Source organism: Dermacentor albipictus, chromosome 1 (assembly GCF_038994185.2).
Source record: "Dermacentor albipictus isolate Rhodes 1998 colony chromosome 1, USDA_Dalb.pri_finalv2, whole genome shotgun sequence".
Classification (NCBI taxonomy): Eukaryota; Metazoa; Arthropoda; class Arachnida; order Ixodida; family Ixodidae; genus Dermacentor; species Dermacentor albipictus.
Window position 1 is genome coordinate 397,080,741 of NC_091821.1, and position 23,002 is coordinate 397,103,742.

Consider the following 23,002-nt stretch of genomic DNA (forward strand, 5'->3'; position numbering starts at 1 on the left):
TGATACTATATACCTCACCGCAAAATAAAAGGTGAGAGAGGCGGTAAAGTGGGTGGGCGGATGTGTACTGGAGAGCAATTGAAGCTCGTAGGCTTGTATATTGTTTAAAAATATTCTGTGCATATGCCTCGGGTAAAAATGAAGACCGAATTAATTTTTTAACGCAATAGCGTTAGGGGCCCCGCGTAGCCATCCGGCATCCAGCGTCGGATGTTTCAGCAAAAAAGAATTTCGAACCACACATACCCAGGCCTTCCATGTGGCGCAAGGAAGTTATTGAAGTAATTGAATTTCTCAAGCTAAAATACGTAGAAAAATCGTAAAGTACGACTTACGCGCAACCTACAGACATGATAGCGTCGGATTGCAATTTGAATATACGAGAAAACATAATTCTGTTACGCAAGAACTCAAACAAACCCCTTTTCCAGCGTTTCTACCATTCATAGACCGGTCACGGCGTCCGCCATTTGCGCATGCCAGTGCGCGCAAATCTTGGAGGCCACGAAGCGGCACATCCGGTTCCTTGCAACACCTCCAGAGGGCGCTCGCCTTGGCCGCATATGCGGACGACATTGTGTTGCTCGCAAACAAGCAAAGTGATTTGCAACGTCTGGCTAATATCTGTGGACAGGAAGGCAACAATTTAGGTTTGAAATTTAGTGTTAGAAAATCAGGTGTTATTGTATTCAATGAAAACAGTGAACAGACAGTGGAGATACAGGGCCAAGAAATACCCCGGGTAACAGAATATAAATACCTTGGTATATGGATAAACGAAGGCAACGGATATATGGAAACGCAGGAAAAAACCATAACAGTCAAGGGGAAGAGAAATGCAGCCATAATGAAGCACAGTGCGCTATGGGGATACAATAGGTACGAGGTCCTCCGAGGTATGTGGAAAGGGGTAATGGTTCCAGGACTTACTTTTGGAAATGCGGTTGTTTGCTTTAAATCAGGGGTACAAACAGGACTCGACGGGAACCAAAGGTCAGTGGGTCGCCTCGCATTGGGCGCTCACGGGAAGACTACAAATGAAGCTGTGCAAGGGGATATGGGCTGGACTAGTTTAAGTGAGGGAAGCTTGCAGTAAAATTGAGTATGAAGAACGGCTGAGGAATATGGAGGAAAGTAAATGGGCTGGGAGAGTGTTCAGGTATCTGTACAGGCAAAACATTGATTCACAGTGGAGGAAAAGAACTAGGAAGCTTACCAGCAAGTATGCGGCCTGTGGGGTGGGCAACACAGCAACAAAGAAGGTCAAGCGGAAAGTCAGAGAGGCTGAATTAATCTCATGGGTGGCGGCAATGGAAAAGAAACCTGCCATGAGTAACTACTTAAGGGGAAAAAACGAAATTAGGAAAGAAACCATTTATGATAACTCAAAGGGAAGCTCATTACTTTTCAAAGCGAGATCGGGATGCCTTAGAACACGCACCTATAAAGCGAGATATAAGAAGGAAGAAGAAGCATGTGCTTGCTGCGGTAAAGCTAGGGAAACGACGGAGCATATTTTATTAGAATGTGAAGACGTCTATCCAGCGGTCGATTTAGGCACCGCTGGCCTCCTTGAAGCCCTTGGGGAAAGCAAACAGGTCCGCAATAGACATCAGTAAGAGGCGGTTGGAGGATTGGTGGAAGAAAAGTAGGGAAACGACAAAGGACGGAGACGTACAAAAGCACAGTTCGCAATAGGGTATCAGAAAATTTGGACGTGGTAGTTCATAGTATTTTTTTTTTCTCATTGGTTAACCTAGGTAGGATATTAGGCAGCATAGTAGCAAGAGCTTGGTGGCGCAAGCCACCGCCCCGTTCCAAAGGGGACGCTCATAACATCCATCCATCCATCCATCCATCCATCGCGGCTCACGCAAGAGACCGCATTTCTACCAGAAAGCTCGCCTACGTGCACAGCGTTCGCCGCCAGCGTTTCCCGGTAAACATTGCGGTTACATATGCTGCAGTTGCCGGGAAGCGTAAGAAGCAGTCAGGAATCTTTTAATTCTGTCGCGTTTCACTCTTAAAGACGAAGCATAAGCGTCCTCCCATTTCTTTTTTCAACCTTACGCCGGAACTTCCTGGCACATGCAAGTAGCAATAACGAAATAAAACGCACGCAGTTTGCAACTATGCAAATAAGTACTACAGTCTGATATCGAGATTCTCTAAGCAGTGTAGAGTGAAAGGTACCCTCGTTTGCGAATTTGAAACGAGGACTGGGGGACGATGTGTCTTGTTTTTTTTATGTCTTTCATGTTACGTCACATTTACGTATGCATAAAAACCACTACCATTAAAACGCAGTTGAAAGTTTGCGCTTGTGTCTGTCGTCCCCATTCCTCGTTTCAAGTGATGCGCAAATAACATTGATCATGTGTGAGTGAGATCGTACAAAGCGGACATGCATGATGCAAATTAGTTGTATGCAGCAGAGAGGCACATATATATGATCATATCATGAGAAGCCAACAAACAAAGACGCCAAGGACAACATAGGAGAAACTATTTGTACTTATTTAATTGAATCAAAGCAATTATAAATTAATGGCAATGAAAGTGGATGAAAAAACGACTTGCCGCAGGTGGGGAACGATCCGACGTCTTTTGACCAATTTTTGAAATAAGCGCTGTCATACTTGGCGTGAAAATGCACTTTTGTTTCGCTGACTTTTTTATCTAAGCGCTGTTTGAAGCATTGAAGCTCGAGAAGTACTGGAGCACCAATACATTTCGTCCCAAGCTTTGAGAGCGCATATCTCGAGTGTGGTGTCCTACTTGCAATTGGTTCTAAGTGGATATGACCTTAAAGTCACCCGCTCCTGCAATACGTGCCGGAAATCAACTTGTTTACGTGTTACCTAACGGATACTTGTTAATTAGTCACATTTGTTTTGATTTCTCGCGCAAATATCGTCTGCCTCCGAAGCTAAGCTAGCTCAAGAAGTAGAATGGGGCTACATACCACCGGCGATTTTTAAGGAATTCACGATAAAACTACCCGTACTGTTACAGGCTAGATAAAGGAGTGAAGACGAAGCGCAGGAAGAGGCTTGGGTGGAAGCAACACACACACACACACACACACACACACACACACACACACACACACACACACACACACACACACACACACACACACACACACACACACACACACACACACACACACACACACACACACACACACACACACACACACACACACACACACGCACGCACGCACAGAGAGAGAGAGAGAATTACAATGAACATCTGTTATCTCCTAAAGGACTGAGACCACATTTACGGGCGCCAGCTGGCCTCCGGTAACTCAATTGACGCCGCAGCTCGGTGACGTACTTTCCTAAATGCTCTCCCGGCGAGCAGGCGGCGGCGGCCGTATCTCAAACGACAGCCTCGGTGCTGCGGGCTCGGCTAGCTCGGCCCGTCAGGCGTGGGCGGGAACCGCCGCCATGGAGTCTCTGTTTACGTAGTAGGTCAGCGTCTCCTCGCGCTCGCGTCTTCTTCGCGCCGCTCGGTCCACTGGGCGCAGAGCGTCGGAGAGCTCGCTTGACCCTCGAAACGATGGCTATTCTTCGGTCCCGTGACCGAGGGATGGAGGAACAATAAAAAAAAAGAAATAGAAGAGAAGAACGGGCTGCCGCCCGCTTTTCTTTTCTCGGAACGGTGCGGAAAACTCGGAGCCACGGCCTCTGCCGGCCGCACCGCTTTCGTTTTTCCGGAGCTCTCGCCCTCGCGGGTCTGCGCTCGTTCCTTCGCTCTCATCTGCGCGGAGCGCGTTTTGCATTCCGCGCGCGTCAATGAAATTGCAAATGCGCGCTGCCCTCTTCCGTGCCTTTCGCGTGCGCTTTCCAACGTTCTGCTATCGCGTGTATCGCGTGTACAGCGGGCTGAAGCGGCGAGAGAATCCCCTGGCTGCCGATTGCACTCGAGTTGCGTGTTTGTCAGAGTTCGTCGAGGCAAGATTCTTTACCAAGGACGACGTGGAGTGCTGCGACTTCCGCTCGGCGCCTGTAACTAGAGGGCCGTCATTTTTTTTTTTGGAGAGTAGTAAACTGGGCAAGTTGGTATTGAGGCATGTTCGAAGGACAGTGCGAAACCGTATACACACACATGCATGACGAAAGAAAGGCACAGAACGGTCGAGAGACCTATGCTACTCGCGCTGTCCTGTCGTTCTTTCATCTTGCGTACGTTTTCGCGCTGCCCCACGAACATGATATTCTAAGAGGGGAAAATTCGACGCGCAAGAAAGAAAGAAAGAAAGAAAGAAAGAAAGGGGAAAAATCATCTGTAAACGTGGCCGACATCGAATTCTTGGAGTATATATTTGTCTGCTCCTCCTTTCGTGTGTGAACTTTAAACGGAGCAAACATTCGGTCACGCAACAACAACAACAACAACAACAACAACAACAACAACAACAACAACAACAACAACAACAACAACAACAACAACAACAACAACAACAACAACAACAACAACAACAAAAGAAGGAATCAAAAAGAAGTAACCACCTTATAAGTCAGCAGCATCGTATTAGTGAGGTAGCCTTTTGTTTGCTTCTCTTGAACGCCCTGCATATATAAGGTGACAAGGACTTGCATTCTGCGCGAGTCTGCCGTTTTCTTTTTCTCGTCGCGCCTTTCTGGCTCGTCAATACGCGGATCCTCGCGAAATAATATGAAAGGATAAATATGGGGCCGCGACCCAATCATGTTCTTGCATGTTGAGAAGATCTATAAGGAGCAGCACAAACAAGGATGAGGATTGCAGAAAGGGTGCATACATAGCGCCGACTGTGAATTGAATTTTTAAAATTATTTGTGTTATTTTTTGTGTCTCATATCAAGACAGCGCACTTTTATAGCGACAGCAAAACAACATTATAAACGCAGTACGAGACCGAAACAATTAAACGCTGTTGGACGAAAGCAATCTTACCCAGTTACGTTTCTTCTGTTTTCTGCTGAAGGGAATGGGATTGAAGTTCTTTCGCTGCTCTCGAAACGACCTTATGAAAGGTACCTGGCGGAGTTCATGGGTTAAACATTGAAAGACCGGAACAACTTAAAGAAAAGTAAATAAGAAGAGACGTGTTTCTACAGGACCAGACTCGTAAAGCCTTGGTTTACTTATTTATTTTGCGGTACCGGAAATGTTGACAGCCTTCGTCGCTGGCTTTCGATTTTAACTTGGCCATACTGAAATGACACAAGGAACTAGAAGAAAAAAAAGATACAGATGTCCAACGCACATATTGGAATATACGTGAACAGAAGCTTTCGCGAAGCGGCTCGTTAAACGCGATAAAGCTGTTCGTCTTCTGCAGCGAGTCTTACAGCAAAGCGCTTGCGCGCCTGGACTGACAAATCACCAAGACGCGCAAACCACGCAACCCACGCAAGTTATCCACGCTAACCGCGGATTTTTAGCGCGGACCGCGGGGTTTTACTGCGCCCACCTCACTCGGCAAGACGCCAACCAAGCAGATGCGCAAAGACCCGGGAAGGAAGGCACAGAAAGCAGCCAGAAAGCAGCCCTTCACTAAAGGAATTGTGATCTCGAAGGCGCATATTTGTAGCACGCTGAGAATATTTAGGCATCTCCCTTGTCGTTTCGCCACTTGATTCCGTTCAGAACAGGGCCGACCACCGACCCATCTGCAGGGGTAGCACAGACTCGGGCTACGTACATAACCCGATTCGTTATGTGAGCTAGGACTGTCCTGTGCGGGAACTAATCGGTAGAGACAGCGGCAGCCATCGCCAGCAAAGTCCGGCAGAGTTCGCCAATATAATAGGAAGCTTCGCTTTCACGCTCTCTCTTCCAGGGCTTGCTGCCAGTCAAGCCTGACTTGCAGTGCTCATCCGTGTAAATGCCATAGCGGAGCACTGATCGCATGGCGTCCATTTTTCCTCCTTCTGACGAAATTTCGGGGACGTCCGAAGCGACCGTGTGCAGCAAGTCCTTTCCAATCTTGACTAGAATTACACTTACTCCGAAACAGCTGGTGGCGCTTTATCTCAGCCATTAGGAAAAAAAGAGAATAAAAAGAAAGAAGGAGCAATCCTATCCTTCTCATTTTGAGCTTATGCGCGTGTGTGTGTGCATTGGAAGCAAAAGTGTATAGAACCGTGGCCGCGGTCCTAAACGGAGTGTGAAATTCAATATCTTCGACGGACCGAGCGAGAGTATATATTTCGCAAACTTGCTGAATGCTCGTCCATGTATCTTCGCTGGTTTTTAATCTAGAAACCCTTATAACGAACGCAGTGGCCGCATTAAACTTTAACCGTATAGTGTATGCAGATTTTACGTAAGCGTGCGAAAAGTCTTGCGGCTCCGTGCGTGTACGTCTTGCGCCGTGAAAACCGAATAGCTAAATAAGCGTGCCAAGTCGCGAGGCGCGTTTCGATGTGTTTGTACTTCATATTCTGTTGGCGCCGAGTGTTTGCCATAGAGTGTATCGCTCGGTTAATGCATTTCGGTTATACGGTGCTTGTTATCAAATACGTATGTTCGTTGCCTGCTTATTCTCCGTAGCCGGAATGAAATAAATGTCTCTCTCTCTCTCTCTCTCTCTCCGTAGCCGCAGCTGGCGCGCATAAAGACTGAAACGAGAAAGGAGCGAGAGGCGTACGCATCTCGCTGTGTTTACCGCTTATCTTACAGTGCTTTCTATGCATGCTCTGACTGGCTACGATGAATCATCAAATCTCACCATTGATTTAGATTTATTCTTACGCACCCGGTTCGAGACATACCGTGAAGTTGAACGTAAAAAAAAAAGAAAGTGAGTCAAGGAAATGACCACGGAATATTGAACAGGACTGAGGTGCATATTATTTTTTCGGCATGTGGTGTATGTTAAAAAGAAATGTTCATTCACCGCGGTAAAAAAAAAAAAAAGATCAGTCAGCTCTACCAGAACCCGCCGTGGTTGCTTATTGGCAATTCAAAATGAGCTCTGACCGTTCCGTTGCGCCGTGGACAACTAAACACAGATCTCAACGTGTGACGGATACACGATAATGAATGATGCCAGCTCCGTAGAAGCCATTTTTGTCGTCCTGTTGCTTCGTCAGGGCGTAAGCGAACTGGCAAACACCTGATTTGGGAAAGCTTTGTAATGCCTTTCTGACACGTGGCACAAGGTGTTTCTGGGGGAGTGTTAGCTAACATATAGGTAAAATACAAAATAAGCAGTACCCCGCTTCTTACTGCGTTATCTTGAGCTGCTGCTGTGATTCGTGTCCGATATGTCTTTTATAACGGCGCCCGTAACCTTTCCCACATACATCGTACGACTATCCATTTAAGTCTATGCCATTCGTATTAGTTACACGATAAACATCTTTATTTCCCCCTTCTCACTCTGATGTGATGGAAATAATTAAAGCGTACTACTAATGGCCAGCAGTCTGTTCTGTGCCTATAGCTTCCTGCTGTCGCAAGACTTGATTCTCGTCTGTGGTGCTCCTGGTCTCAGTTTGTGTTTGGCGTGTTGCGTTATGTTGCGCAATGCTAAAACCTTTTCTCTTGCCATTCATGTCTTTAATGAGACAGTGTCTAGCCCGGTGTTTTGTTTATTTTGCATGCTATTAGCGTGTTTTTACAACAACAACACGAAAGAAAGAACGACGAAGACGACTACGGATGGATGTGAAAGTCCGTTTCGATCCACACGTCAATGCTATCGCTTCAAGCCGGACTACGTTTGCATCGCCTTTGATAAACACCGACATTATCCATATTTGCCTTTATACCGCGTGCTGCATACACCTCGATCGAAGCATCGGGCACTCTTTAATAGGGTGCGAGGGTATCCGATGTTCTAATGGTGAAGTAGGCCCAGTACCAATCGCAGAGTTGAGAGAGCTTAAACTCGGTCTCGAATGGTGAGCCTTTATTCGATACGTACGTATTTATAACGATGTACGTGTGTTGTTTACCGTTGTCATGGCAATGTTCTCGATCATACATACGATTACGCACACTGGCAGTTATCCGCCCCCTCCCCCCGCCCCCCCCCCCAAAAAAAAATATAAACGCGCAATTTCTCAATCAGGTTTTCCCTTATATTGTCTCATATTGCGGAGAAGCCAGCCTTTAATGTGCGCGCTATACACGTGCGGACACATCCCAAACTGCCCTGAGATTAGCGTACGCAAGCGCCATGTTAGATTATAGAAGTACATTAGACTTCCGTATAGACAAACTTTGTTAAGCTGTATTCTTCCGTAAGCTGAGCGGTCTTAGGGCCTTCATTTATTTTTCATAGATTCTGCGCAGCTTTATAAATCCAAATTTTCGATAAATCAAGCGGATTCCTAAAGTACCTTCGCGCTCGCTTTTTAAATACAGTCTACTATAGTAAGCACTAGCAGAGTTTTATGTTCAGAAAGCTGCACTTAGACTACGACGGGCATCGCAGTGGAGGGCTCTGCATTAGCTTAGACTACTTGGTGTTCCTTAGCGTGCACCAAAGTCTACATTAGGAGGTTCTGGCGTTCCGCTGCTGGCAGCGAAATGCGGCCGTCTATGTCGGCAGTCGAACCCCTGCTTCTGCGTGCAGCAGGAGTACGACATGGACACTTAGTGCGTATTGAGTGCGCAACAACAACATGTCTAAGAAAGAACAGACGAGACAAGCGTTCTTATCGTCTGTTGTTTCTTACAGGCACAGTGTTGTTGCGCAGTTAATACGAATCGGTACCGACTCGCCCAGCTGTCAGTACTTCTGACACTTATAGTTATCGCGGCGGATGTCATGCATGCTAGGTGTATGTGTATTATTTGGCAACATAATAAAGAAACGCCACACGACCCGTCCTTTCGGAATGCCTTCGAGGCAAGAAAGCGAACTCTGATATCTTAAAGTATGATTGTAATTACTACCTAGTGACTATACTGCGGGGATGCGAATTGACCGCGCGACACGACACGTAAGCACGTTAAAAAGTGCGATACAAGAGAGAACGAGATAGATAGATAGATAGATAGATAGATAGATAGATAGATAGATAGATAGATAGATAGATAGATAGATAGATAGATAGATAGATAGATAGAGAGAGAGAGAGGAGGGGGAGGGGGGGCGCAAAAACTACCTCGATATCTGGCTGCGCTTTTCCTCAGTGAACATTCGGAGGCTACTAAAGCGAAGAAGAACATGTTTTTGATACTAGTGTAGAGTCGACTCCGATTCCGGTTATGTGAGTCACGGAGGCGACGTGCAGATGGTTTCGGGCAACAACTTTTACTTCGTTGTTTTTTTTAAAGGAAAAGCGCGGCTTCACCCTTATCTACTATATACAAAGCTGCAATGTACCCGTCGCCCTCGTTAGCCGGAACAGCTTTCCTCTCAGGACTTCGAGTTCTTTGTGAACTTGATATATCTTGCGCGTTTTCGCGAAAAGACCCGGGTCGGACGCCTTCCGCAGTTGTTATGTTTTTTCTTTTTGTCTCAAAAATTAATGCTACGGGTTTACCATCGCCGCCCTTTTCTTGCCGGAAAGAGGCCGAACTTCTTTCGATATATCTGCTGCGAGTTCCCGACTACAGTTCAATTCCTTTTCAGCCAGAAAGATAGCCAAACGTGCGAAAAAGAACTTAATAAAGCGGCAGTATTGTTTCGTTACGACGTTATGCCACATGGCACTGTTCTGATAACTAATTTTTAAAACGTTTTGTCTTGATGCGAATCACGAAAACGTGCGGAATAAAATACCTGATATAGAACTTTGTTCGTATCTTTGTTACGTTCGCCGTACTCGGTCTATCGACAAATACAATAACAATTCAGGGAAGGTTCTAGACGTCGTTTTTAAATTCTTTCTCTCGAGCTATTATGGTCGGCTAGTAGATCAGGGGTTTGTTGCCGTATAGAAACGAAGACGCAGAGAAAAGACAGTGCTAAGTTAGGAGCTTCTTTTTTTCGAACTCATTGTTTCGGCAGTTCTCCAAAAAGAGCATCGATCGGAGGGGTCGGTTTGCTATGGCGCGGTATGGGAAAAAGCAAAAGCAATCCCGGTGATTATTAGTTAATACGTAGGCGCATCAGTAATATTATAGGCGACACCCTAATTAACATTCAAGAAGTTGTAGCGGCTCATCAAATTTGCCTGAGTGTTCCTCGAGCACAATTATAGGCAATATATTTGGTGCATATTGGCGTGTCCGTCTCGAATACACACTTCACGAGTAAACACTGCTTCAAATTAATTCGGCTTTTGCGTCTCATACTACGACTACGACAGACAGATGATATATATAGTAACTCGTTTTCATCGCTAAGATTCGAGACTGAACGAAGTAAGTGTGCCAGGTGGTGACAGTCACGGGGTCGAAGTCGCGCAAGCGTCTCGCTTTCCGAACGTTCGCTTTGCTTCCTACGTCATCGAATAGGCGGCGTTCCATTGGCGCTCTCGCCTCGTCGAGCAGATGACCGCTGACGAAAGCGCGGCGCCAGCGAATCACACTACCGCAAGTGAACCACATTCGGAAATCGCGAGGCGCGCGCCATCTCGCAGCAGGTCGCATAATATATTGGGGAATTGGCGCCTGCCAGTAAATAAAGTCACAGTTTCGCGCGAAAGGCGAAGCATCGATTGCGATAGCAAATTATTAGACAGCTATACAAAGTAAGGATAGTAGATTTATCGGCCGTATAAACTTGCAAACATTCGTTTGCTAACTAAATTAACAAGCATGGTGTCACGCGCTCACAAGAAAACATGAACACGTCTCACTCGATGACCGCGGACACTCACTGTCACAACGCTCTCGTTAGGAAGCGCGGCAGCAACAGCGAGCGAACTGACCTCCGTGCTGCCTCTCGCTTCAACGCAAACTAAGCGGCGAGAACATAGCGTACGCGAAGCTATCAACCCTCAGCTACCAGACTCTGCACTCATGGCAGATCGCTTCTTTAGATAAGGCCCGCGCGGCCGCCGGCGAAGTAGACCCCCCTCCCCCCCCCCCCTGGTGCCTTGCGCTCGATGCAAGACGGCGCGCTTCCTCCCCACGTTCCTCCCTTGCGCGCGCGAGATCGAGCCACCATCGTCGGCTCACCCTCGCCCGCTTTCACTCGCACACACAGCATACGGCGCGCGGCCACGACGTTATCGCACGTGGACTTTACACGAAATGCCACACCGACGTCGACGCCGCCGGCGGAAATGCACCTGGAGTGTCCATATAATGGCTATCGCAATAACAAATCTACTTATGAATGTGGTGGTGGCGTAGCTATGGACAGATTTGTCCGATTAACAACTGCACTAATTGTTGCATCAGGGCATTTTAGGTGCGGTCACGCGAGAGACTGTTAATCACGTGTTCGATCAAGCCACGACGCGGCGAAACAACGCGAGCGGAAGCCGTACGAATCGCCTAATCGCTTCGCTCCTTTCCGTAAAACACTACACCACTTGAATGAGTGCATGGGGACGGCCTCTTTTCAGCTCGCTCTCGAGAAACGTTTGCGTTTCTTCATCACTTGAATCACTTGAAACGACACTTACAAGAACTTCAATGACACCACCTCGCCACTTCCAGTGAAGTGTCGTTCCACGTCATCAAGCTTGTGTGCATTGTAGAGTCTCTGTCTCTGAAAAACGCGCCTACCGTGTATCCAGTTTTAACTTTTTTTGAAGTTGCATGGTTTGTCTTAGGCATATATACCCTTTTTGGTATGGAATTATAACGCATGGGGTGCGCAAGGTTGCTGAAAACTTCGTTATGGTTTGAAGCGTCAATGTGCGCAATAGCTCACAGGATAGGCGGCTGTGTTGCATTTATACTGTGCGTGCCTACAGTCGGCGGTGAAATTCATTTCGCTGTCGCTGCTCACATCTGCCGCTTTCTCCGTTTCTCGTCAGCGGAAGCTGACAGAGTTCCAGCCGGATATGATCTGTGCTTGGCGAGTAAGGAAGATAGGCAATTGCCGCGGGAGGCTGAGTGAGAGTACTGAGTGACGTTTTCGAATTGACAGGGTATACTACAGAATAATACGCCCGCATGTTTCAGTAAAAGTGGAACGCTACGGTCGACACGTGGACTCTTGGTAAAATAGTTGGTATACTATATCGTGCTGACGCTACGTTGAATAGCCGCAGAGACTTCCTTCGTATTTATCCACACGACGCTTGTTGAACATAGGCTTTGCTTCGCCACTCGTGGCACATCGAGGCAGAAAAATATGATGAAAATTTTCCTAGAAGGGTAAATAATAATAATAATAATAATAATAATAATAATAATAATAATAATAATAATAATAATAATAATAATAATAATAATAATAATAATAATAATAACACGCGGAATATTAATAGTTGTAGGAACCGGTCGTGAGAGAATGAGTGATTGAATCGCTTGCTAGTCGTAAAGCTAGAAAAATCTTCGCTCCGAGGCTGGAGCTGTCGATGCAACGCTTGTCGAAGCTAAAGGAACGAAGTGTGCTCTGAATTTCAATATTACCCCCCCCCCCCCCACGTCCTTTTCTGGGCCGTACCCAGACAGCTTTCTGGGCCTTACCTGTACAGTAACCTTGGTAAGTGGAAATAGATGGAGGATCCTTCTTTAAGCTCCTTCTGCTTCTTAAGATCCGAAGCTGATTGCACTCTCTGTGCAGCTGGTCACAGAGATCTCGGGGATGAGCTGCCGCACGGAGTAATTCATAATATCTTCAAAGGCGAACTGAGGTGCAGTTGAAACGCGAGCGTGAGGCCTTTGCGTGCAGCATACGGCGAAGAACGGCAAATACAGCATGGAAGCAGAGCCGACAGCGCGCTTCCAAACTTTCTTTCGTTGTCGTGAAGGCGCATTTCGCTAATAGTCGCGTGGATGTCTCTGGTGCAGCTCACGTAAGATTCCATTTACCAGCGTAAGAAGAGAGAACCGGAGAGAACCGAACTTCCTTCTGTATTGGATTTCGCCTTCGCCGCATTGCGAGTCGGCGTGCGGCACGAAATTACGCCGCATGGTTTCTTTGGTATAGTTCGGCGGCGTTTCGTCAGAGCAGTTATAGTAGTTCGACAAAAAACGAGTTATTTTCACTGTGGAGCGCGTTTTAGTGCGTGCTTTATCGTCGTCGGCGTACGGTCCTAGACTAAGCGCTACATCAAACTAAACTTAAAGTTTGGCTTCGCCGCATTACTTTGACTCAACTCCAAACGTTGACTAAAACGTGAGGTTGGCTTTGCCACCTTACTTTTAACCAAAACCAGACGAGTAAAGTTTGAGGTTGGCTCTGCCTTGTTGCTTTGCCGCAATGTAAGAAAAGACAAACCGCGGGAGCCAGGCAGAGTTTGTCAGCCGTTGCCCGCACTTTTTCTTTTTTTTTTGCCATTGAGAGAGTGGGAGCGAACGAATAAACGACCGAGCACATGGACAGTGGAATCGAAGTAGACAGAAGCTTTTAGCGTCGCAGAGACAATTGGATGGAAGCCTGGGAGCGCGCGTTGGAATGGGATGCACGGAGCAAACAGAGCCGTCAGCCTACGACTCCACCGCGGGACGCTTCCAAATTAGCTGGTCCCGCCGTGGCGTACGCGCGATTTGCAGCGTCCGCGGCGAGCACGCCGCGCGACGTTCGGAACAGGCCGGGTCCGATTAGATTGGGCTGTGTGCGCGTACAATGTAGATGCGGGGCTCCACGCTTTGAGGGGACGCGTGCGTGTTGTTTGCTGCCGAGATGCACTCGACGTCGCCTTGTCTAGGCGGCGCCGCTTCCATTTGCGAGTTCCGTACGTTGATTGGCTCAACGCGCGAGTTTTCTGTTCTTATAGGATAACGATGGCTACGCGTTCTTCTTCTTTGTTGTTGTGCATAATGTGTCGTCGTCTGTACACCGGGGGAACGACCTGCGTGCCTCACGTGTTTATTTAGGCTAATGTCTGCAGCTGCGAAGCGTTGCAGTGTCATTCTTTTTTTCTGGTGCTCAGCAATAACGCTTCACCTGGCCTGGTGTTGCGATGGAGGCTTCGTGGTAAACGTACTGCAGAGGAAAATGCAGGGAGTAGCGCAAGCGTCGTATTGTACGGGCGCAGCCTCCAATGTTTCGTGGGAGCGCGTTCATGTTTAAACGCCCTCGAGGCTGTTTAAGGTATTATCTGATTGAACGTAATCTTGAATTAGCCGTGCATTTGAATTCCCTTCCTCTTGTCTGGTTCAAATACCGTCGCACTCATTTTTTAGGATGAACCCGATAACAAGTATTTCAAAATGTGCAACCCCAGCCGGTATTCAATAAAACAGTGTAATTACTACATTTCTTTACAGTAAACGAGGGAAGGGAAGGAAGCTTTTCAGGAAGCTTCAGGCGCTGTGCGATCAACGTTTGAAGAACCAAGCAATGGGATCAATTTAAGAAAGAAAAAAACATAAGGCTAAGCTTTTTTTGCAAATACCTGAACTTGAACAAGCTTTCCTGTCTTATAGAAAGCACAGATAAGGTGTAGTTAGACATGTTTTGTCTGCGAGAACTCAAATGTTGACAGTCCATTGGGGGTAGTGATGCCGGGACACATATCTTGGCAGCACCTATAGTAGCAATGTTTTCACTGGATGGAACTGAAGACTCTTTCATGACCCCCTTAGGCTAAAAAGAAATAATAAGAACTTACTGGCTTTCTCAATGTTATAAGTTCACCATACACCAGTCCGCATTTGTGGTGAACATCACTCCTTTATGGCTATTTACGTCACACCTATCTTTCGACAAGTCATAGAGAACGCGTAGACAACCACTGAGCGGTCGATTTTCAATACACTTCAAGGATTCAAGGAATCTCCCACAACTCGAAAAAAGATTATCAGCTGTCGGTGTCGAGGTTGCGCTTATCGGCGCAACTGCTCAAAGTTTGTGAGCTCCGACAGCGCTCTGGCGAGATGCACGAAGCAACGCGTAAGGCACTCCCCCCCCCCCCACACACACACACACACGCACACAGCGGGAAACCTTCGATTCCGTCCACCTGCGGCGAAATATTGTCACGATGCTGTGACGATAAACAATTAAACACCGCCAAAAGAGTGAGTTAACAATTTAACTCCTTATTCTGCGAACGTGCGCCAAGAAAAAAAAAACGAACAAGCCTCAAACCGCACTGACAGCGATGTGCACAGTCGTCGGTCGTCGAATATTGTCGCACGGACCAAGTATAGGCTCGCAATTTATACATGTATTAAGCTACAGTTCAAGCTAACCGCTGGTGCCACCTGTGCGTTCGAGAATGTGCAACACTATTCGCGTCGCATGCGCAATCTGATTAAACAAGACTCATTCGCTATGAAGTTGCCGCGTCCACATTATCAATTCCGGATGCAGGATCAAAACGGCAAGCTGGGCGAGTTGGTAGGTTACCATCTTCGAAATCAAACAGCGCGACACGGCTGAAATGGTCTTTGTACTCCGTACGTTTTGCTCTGTTTGATAAATTCGAAGATTTCGGATACAGTTGGTGCACATCGCTCCGAGAGGTAACAGTGGTAATCGGACGAAGAGCAGTCGCCGCTAAAGATAAAAACGTTGTACGCGTGACAGTATACGAGTATATTGGCCAAGCGGGCAGATGCCTTAGCGAAAGGTTGAAAGGGCGCCGTAACAACGTCGTCAGAGTGCTATTGGGGCACTTGGCACTTCATTGCAGAGAGCGCGGCTGTGCGCTAGAACTCGAGAAAACGAGAACTGCACGTAAATTCACGAAAGGAAAAAATAATGAGTAATTATCGAAGCTGCCTGGATTAAGAGAGCTCGCACTGTGTGTGTGTGTGTGTGTGTGTGTGTGTGTGTGTGTGTGTGTGTGTGTGTGTGTGTGTGTGTGTGTGTGTGTGTGTGTGTGTGTGCGTGTGTGTGCGCGCGTATGTGTGTCAGCACACCTTTTATTGCATTGACCAACAAAGGGTTTGAGCAAGAGCTACTGAGGAGAGAGCGGAAAGACTGGAAGATTGACCAGGTTGGAATATTCGGCTTGCCGCTGTGCACTGGGGGAAAGGGAAGTGGAGGGATACAGTATAGAGAAACAAAGAGAGAGAGAGAGAGAGAGAGAGAGAGAGAGAGAGAGAGAGAGAGAGATCATTAGGGCGAGCACAGTGCATGCGAACACATGCCCTGAAGTGCTGTAGTCGCTCGCACAGGCTGTGGTTGTTCGAAAGCGCTCCGTCCACTGTGTCGACACTCGGCGAGGCCTCCCTTTTGTGATGCCCATCTTACAACGCTCGGCTTCAGACGGGCAGCAATGCGTAGCTTGTTCATGGGCGGCCGCTCCGAAATGCTTTTTTTTTTCTGCATTTGACGCAGCTCATCGAGACACTCTCTGCATATATACTATGCGCACTGTATCTCTCTCCATGCTTCGTTCTTTGGGTGATACTGCACTTATTATCATGGACCCTCTTTTCAGAATGACGAGTGTCTTCGCTTCGAACTTGTATCGCCAAATAACTATATGTTCTCGCGCTGAAGAAGAAGAAGAAGAAGAAGAAAAATACGGATAGCTATCGCTCTGACAGCTGAAATGCAATGCGACCTGCTGCATTCTAGTGCGCACGCGATGGAGCAATCGATGGAGCAAGCGAACGACGAAACGCTGCCAATTGTCCTGACAGCCAATAGCAGGTTCGCGAAAGTCAACGGGCGCGTCTACACCTTCGCCCGTGAAGGGAGGGGGGGGGGGGGGTGCGACGGGCAAAGAATTCTGGATCGTCGGTGGACATTCTGAAAGCGGCTCTCTCGCACGCCAGTGTGTACTTGGCGAAGGCCGGTGCGGTTACGCGGCTTTGACAGCTGTGAGAGAGAGAGAGAGAGAGAGAGAGAGAGAGAGAGAGGAAAACGGTAGGCGGAATACGACTTCGTGGCGTGCGCGTGCTCCTCCACGATTCGATTGCTTCCAAGACCGAGCGGCTTGATGACAGCGGAGCGAACATCACTCGGCGATTGAATGAGAGGCGCGTCGTTGCGTCTGTGTTTGCGTGTCCGTGGGCTGTCTCCGGGTGTTCTCGAAGCGCGTTCATGTACGGAGGCGCGCCTTTTGTCATTGGCGGTGCGATGATCGCGTGTCGTCTGTGTCCCAAGCCACCGGCTATTGAGCGCGCGCGACTGGAGTCGCGCATATGCGCATCGCTGACGGATACTGGCACTCCATTAAGTTTTGCCGAATGATCTTGAGGCGGGTCCGTCTGCTATAGATAGAGCCTGTGTCCGCGAACCTTTTCATACGCTAAATCCATTAGTAAGAACAGTTGCCGGTAAATCTGGAGCCTTGTGAGAAAAAAAAATTTTGACTTGTTTAGGCATATATAGTGCAGATGATGGCGGTTATGACGGTGGGTTGCAACTATACGCACGGATTCAGCTTGGCGAACCGTCTGAACGCCTATTGCAGCGTCACTGGGGCACGTCGCCCTCGTCTAGCAAACCATTTTCTCTTTATGTCGAAACAGCGCAGACGACGGGACGTGTAAAAAACGGAATAGGACAATGCGCTTGTGCCTCTCATGTCCCTTATGAATGCAAGAAGATCTTAAGAGAGAGGAAGATAGGATGCAAAAATAGAAAAGCCAGGGAGGTCAACCAGGTGAGAGTTCGGTATGCTTTGCCCTGCGCTGGGGATAAGAAATAAACGGCGAATAGAAGGAGGGAGAAGGGGAGCACTGCGCGCACGACTTGTTGACATGAAGCTCCCTTGCGGACCTTTCTGGAAAATGCGTGGAAGCCTAGCCATAAACAGATTCGCTGTAAAATCATAAGCCATTGCACTCTGCGAAGGTGCAAGACGAGCGAAGCTGTTTAGCATACGACCCCCTAGAATCTGTGAATGAGTACGTTTACCTACGTCAACTAATCACAGGGAACCGTGACCATGAGAAGGAAATTCACAGAATAAAAATGGGATGGATCACATACGGCAGACATCGTGAGCTCCTGACTGGAAGCTTATCGTTATCATTCAAAAGGAAGGTATACAATCAGTGCATGTTATCGGTGCTGACAAATGGGGCAGAGACTTCGAGACTGACAAAGGAGCTTGAGAACAAGTTAAGGACCGCGCAAAGAACGATGGAACGAAAAATGCTAGGCATAACTTTAAGAGACAGAAAGCGGTTTGGATCAGAGAGCAAACGAGTATAGACGATATTCTAATTGACATTAAAAGAAAAAAATGGTGCTGGACAGATCATGCAGTGCGCAGATTAGATAACCGTTGGACCATTAAGGTGACCGAATGGGTACCAGGAGAAGGGAAGCGCATTAGAGGACGGCAGAAGACTAGGTGGTGCGACGAAATTAGGAAACTCGCGGGTGCTAGTTGGAATCGGTTGGCGCAGGACAGGGGTAATTGGAGATCACGGGGACAGGCTTTCGTCCTGGAGTGGACATAAAATAGGATGATGATGATGATGATGATGACGACGACGACGACGACGACAGAGGTGAAACAGAATGTTGAACAAAGGTACGAACTCATTTACCTAGGGTCTTTATATACATTCGCGCGGACGACGTGACCGCCGTCCCGAGGAGCCGGATGATACTATGCACGCGTGACACTTCGACGCGACCGCCACCACGGGAGAGCGGAAGGAAAGTAGATAGCTCTTGGAACGCCGACAAAGAGAGTGTGGTGCGAACGTAGACATGGCCGACGCGGGTCGAAGTATAGTGTCTGTTCTTATCAGCTTAATATCGGATACGGGTTCTATTTGGATTCAGGATATTAAACTTATTTTTACAAGTCGGCAGAGTGCTCGAAGCCTGCTTCACCTCCACCGCGAGTCGGCTCGGTATTGCACTGTCTCCGGGATCGGCCCACGGTTTTTGCACACGCAGAACCAAAAAAGGCACGGAACGCTCGTCGTAAACAGCTTCGCTGTAGAACAAGGTGTTCGTGTAGGCAGCCATGCGGGAGGCCTTCTCGCTCTAAGATATCAAAAAGAGTCTCCGAGGCGAACGTGGTGTGGAAGAATGCGTGGAGAAAAAGCTGCGAGTGGAAATGCTCGCCGTGTATACAGCATCCGCTGCAGTGCACTTGCTGGCATCGTCCCAAAAAGCGCTGCGGCGTAAATTTAACCGGCAACGTCATGCGCACGAAAGCAAGGTGACGGAGTGCAGAATCATACTCGCAAATCGTGCAAGTTCTACGTCGCATCCTTTTTCACGCAACGTCTAGTTTTGCAGGCTGTCTTCTAAGAGTGCTTTCTCGTGTTGGGAACGCGTACGGGGGGCGCCTCGTCATTTTCTTGTCGTGCACTCTTTCTTACTCTGTCGTCGATTATCGCGCTAACTCGCTGCGCGCTGCGCTGAAGAACGTGCCATGCGCGGGCGTATATAGCGAACGCGCATCCTATAGAAAACGTGGGATGGCGCTCGCCTCCGCGGCGTCGATCCACGGTTTTAGGAAGGAGCAAAGGCGTGTTACGCAGTCGCGTTTTTGTCCCCCCCCCCCCCTGCCCCACCCCCCTCGCCGTCGTCGTCGACTGCACTAGCGGGCGCCGTCACGGCGTTGCCATCATGTGTTTGTGTTCTTCGCGACTCACGAAGTACGTCTTAAAAAAGAAAGGAAGAAAAAAGGAAAAGGAAAAGCTGCGGCCAAGTATGGTCATTTTTTTCCCAGGGTACTACCTCGCGACGCGGTCGAATAGTATATATGAGCGGAGGGTGCAATGAAAGGGACGAGGATCGATCTACGTTGTGTACTCGTGTACACGAGGTGCTCGTATAAATTATAGGCGCATCGCGTCGAAACCAGACGACAGTGTACACGCGTACGTACAGACGACGCTCGTAAATCGTGCCGACATAATACGGCGGGCAAAAGCGAAGTCGAATTTCTCCGCTCGTCGTTTGTGTGTTTAGGTGCCACCGACATTGCCTGACGGCGCCTAAGGGAACGTTGCATAAAGCTCGTATACAAGCTCGTTTCCTACAAAAATCATCATGTAGGGTGAATTAACTCTGGCGCTGCGATCGTTCATTTATCCCGGGAACGATGCGTATACACAGTACGTAGGTTTATCTAATCTTCGAGCTTGCTTAGCCTCAGACGTTCTTGATGCAACTGCGTGTTACGCTTCGTCTTTCTAATTTTTTTTTGTTCCAGCAATCGTAGTTTTCTGATCACGGCAAGGCAATAATTAAGTATCAGCTGCACGTGCGTAACCCTTGCTTATTATTCGTGTTGTAACGCAATGTTTCGCCGAAAACGAGCTGTCTGAAAAGTGACGAAAGCCGTTTGTAGCCAGAAGGCCCAAGTTTAGGCAAATGGACGTAGACACTATCCATCATTCCTACGTTGGCTGAATCGCCACACTCGCAGCTTCCCGACTATGTAGCGCCCAAGTTCTCTCGAGTAATGTTTGCAGGAAACGCCTTGATACAAAGTGCAGCGCAAACGGTCGTTAGGTGAAAGAAAAAAAAAAAAAAAAAGACCCGACAGTCTGCGCACGCCTTGCGTCGTGAGCTGAGAAAACGAGCAAAATGAACGTGAGCCCTCCTTCGTCTCGCCCTCTAAAAGCGTTATAGCTTTCGTTCGTGCGGCACGTGCTGGTCGGGTGGCCTTGCGCACCGTAGGTGCGGAGTTTGCCGGTGCGCTGGCGAGGCGGCGGAGATCGTCTATAAACAACGTCCCACCACTAACATTAACCGAGGCCTTCCGTACAAGTCTTCTCAAGGATGCAGGGGGTAGTCATTTCTCTTGTTAAGCGAAAGTAGTTTGGTTTTTACCGCAGTGACGCCGATCGGCCATATAGTGGTTACCGCCCGTGTCACGTATACAATGCATATGTGCGCGGCGGAGCTGGTTTTGCCAGTTTCGATCGACAGTCGACGAGCCAACGTTTCGATATGGGGACTGGGTGGTGTCCACCCAGTCCCTCTGATGGTTCCCTCTGAGTACCAGAAACGGATCTCCAGGGTTATGCTTCTTTGCTTACCGCCGGAAGAAATTGCGGAGCCGAAAACACCTCGTAGGCACCATGTCTATTGACACCACCTCTTACTTTCGTCGGGTCGTTTCGACAAGTTCATTTGTCGAAACGTTGGATCCGGGTCGAGACATCCCCTTGTTCGCTTACACTGTCTTCGGGCCTCCGTCCTCCAGGGATTAATTTTTCTTGTTTAATGTCCCATCGCATTTTGTTCTCAGGCGGCGCAGTGCCCTTCGCTGTGCGAACGACCCACTAGCTCGAGCCAAGGTTCTAACGTGGACGTAACTAGCGCGGACGCGGCTGACAGCTAGATAGATGGGAGAGTAACGACACGGGTCGATCGGTGACGACGTGTTAGAAGGTCTTATATGACCGGCAACGCTATAGTAAAATATTCTACCGACGAAAAAAGGGAGGATTTTTTGTTGCTGCACTGTGCGAACCGCGATTCGTTTTAACTTTTTGTTGCTCTAAAACAATTATCATGCAAGTAAAACAAACTTCCAACAGAATAAAGCCTGAAATCAGCCTCAAGGGAGGCAGAGAAAGCCCAAGTACTCCTGAAATAGTTCACGTATGCAAAGACACACACATACACGCGCTTTAAGAAAGAAAGAAAGAAAGAAAGAAAGAAAGAAAGAAAGAAAGAAAGAAAGAAAGAAAGAAAGAAAGAAAGAAAGAAAGACCATTGCTCGCATGTGCAGCGCCCGGAATGAATAACTTGCGAGTGACTTTGTTGAGAAATAGCATGCAATAGAATTTTTGCAACCCTTTGGACACATACACTTTTTCATCTCGTCTGTTGGTAATATTTTTCCTCTTCTTTTGTTCACGATGCGTTCACGATCGTAATGCTCCATTCATGCATTACGTCTGATTCGAACGATGCTGCACCATCGCGAGCTTGAAGAGGAGGTAGTTTCATTAATTGGAATCTGCCTTGCAGCGGCCGTTTACTTATTATTCATACCTACGTTTTGTCTATAGCTGTAGAGCAGCAGCTCTTCTTTTACTTAAATTTTATGTTTAGCTGTTGGACAGATAGAAATGGAGTAGCAAAGGTACTTTCTTCCGTAATCTGACTTCACACCAATACACGTGCAACAGAAGAGAATAGGTATAAACCGAAATAACCAAGACTTGTCACAACAGCGCATTAAACAGGGCTGGAAAAGCACCAAAACAAGCGCACAGCTCGGGCATTAGTCACGGCTGGAGCGGCCAAGTGCAACGAGCTATAGGGAAAAGTTAGCAACTTGCCACACGCCCCAACGAATGTATATATATATTTTTCGTTCTCTTCAGCCACCTTTTCAATCTCTCGCCTTCAGCACCTGCGCATCACCTCGACACTCTGGAGGCCGAACAGAGTGCACGATTGTTACCGTTCGCACCTGAGTCTTCCCTGCAAGACAGAGCTGCGCTGCCGAGAAAGGGACGGCGCAGCGTTCAGTCTTAGCTTGCCGCGCTGAAAAAAAAAAAAAAACGAATCGGTTGGTGTTTGTACCATTCTATATGTTTCGCTCTTGCCATCGCCTTTGCCACTAGGTCCCTTACACGCCCGATACGATAGACTTGCCGCCAAACCCATGGCTGCCTCGTCTTGTCAGTGGCCACTGTCGTTATGCTGCGAACCCGTCGCCTGTACTTCGCCGCTTCTCTCCAGCGTCCAGTCGTTCGTTTTCTATCACCCCATTTCGCTGGTTGTCCTTCACCTTCTCTCCCTTTTCCCCCCTCGTTTTAGCCCTCTCCTTCGGAGTTGTCTTTCTCTGCAGTGTTTCAGAGAGGAGCGGAGAAGTGAAACGAATGCTTAACTTTATTTTTTTATTATTTCACAAATTTGTTGCTACGTTATCTCGTTAACCTCTCACAGTGAGTCTTCCTTTCTTTTCTTTTTCTGATTTTCCTTTTTCGGAAAGTAGCTGGTCCCGCGCCAAGGTTATTCTTTCCTTTCGCTTCTTTCCCGCAAGAAGAGAAAAGAAAAAGAAAATGAAAAGAACAGGAAGATCAGCAAGCCCCGTTTTGTTCCAGCGCTTCCGACATTTCCTCCTTCGTGTGCTCGATG

General features: G+C 47.9%; 1 protein-coding gene and 1 pseudogene across 2 annotated transcripts in view; both read left to right on the forward strand.

Moving 5' to 3' along the window:
• LOC139054676 (multiple C2 and transmembrane domain-containing protein 1-like) overlaps nt 1-23,002 on the forward strand; it is a 270,471-nt gene that overhangs the window by 24,261 nt on the left and 223,208 nt on the right. The gene's annotated exons all lie outside the window — the stretch shown is intronic.
• LOC139055024 (U2 spliceosomal RNA) lies at nt 18,650-18,829 on the forward strand (annotated as a pseudogene).